We start from the raw sequence: 1,081 nt of genomic DNA on the forward strand, positions 1-1,081 counted from the left end.
ACACAACCCTGCCTTAGCTCAGCTTCACCCCTGCCTTAGCTCAGCTTGAACCCAACCCTGCCTCAGCTCAGCTTCAACCCTCCCTTAGCTCAGCTTCAGCACAATCCTGCCTTAACTCAGCTTCAACACAACCCTGCCGTAGCTCAGCTTCAACCTTGCCTTAGCTCAGCTTCAACCCGGCCTGAACTCAGCTTGAACCCAACCCTGCCTTAGCTCAGCTTCAGCACAATCCTGCCTTAGCTCAGCCCCAACCCTGCCTAAGCTCAGACCGAACCCTGCCTTAGCTCAGCTTCAACCATGCCTTAGCTCAGCTTCAGCGCAACCCTGCCTTAGCTCAGCCCCAACCATGCCTGAGATCAGCCCCAACCCAGCCTTAGCTCAGCTTCAGCACAACCCTGCCTCAGCTCAGCCCCAACCATGCCTTAGATCAGCCCCAACCCAGCCTTAGCTCAGCTTCAACCCTGCCTTAGCACAGCTTCAGCACAACCCTGCCTTAGCTGAGCCCCAACCCTGCCTTAGCTCAGCTTCAACCATGCCTGAGCTCAGCCCCAACCCTGACATAACTCATCTTCAACCCAGCCTTAGCTCAGCTTCAGGACAACCCTGCCTCAGCTCAGCTTCACCCCTGCCTTAGCTCAGCGTCAACACAAAGCTGCCTTAGCTCAGCTTCAACGCTGCCTTAGCTCAGCTTCAACAGAACCCTGCCTTAGCCCAGCTTCAACACAACCCTGCCTTAGCTCAGCTTCACGCCTGCCTTAGCTCAGCTTCAACACAACCCTGCCTTAGCTCAGCTTCAACCCTGCCTTAGCTCAGCTTCAACAGAACCCTGCCTGAACTCAGCTTCAACCATGCCTTAGCTCAGCCCCAACCCGGCCTGAACTCAGCTTCAACCCAACCCTGCCTTAACTCAGCTTCAACCCTCCCTTAGCTCAGCTTCAACCCTGCCTTAGCTCAGGCCTAACCCTGCCTTAGCTCAGCTTCAGCACAACCCTGCCTGAGCTCAGCTTCACCCCTGCCTCAGCTCAGCGTCAACACAACCCTGCCTTAGCTCAGCTTCACCACAACCCTGCCTTAGCTCAGC

Source organism: Rhincodon typus, chromosome 14 (genome assembly GCF_021869965.1).
Source record: "Rhincodon typus isolate 14 chromosome 14, sRhiTyp1.1, whole genome shotgun sequence".
Lineage (NCBI taxonomy): Eukaryota > Metazoa > Chordata > Chondrichthyes > Orectolobiformes > Rhincodontidae > Rhincodon > Rhincodon typus.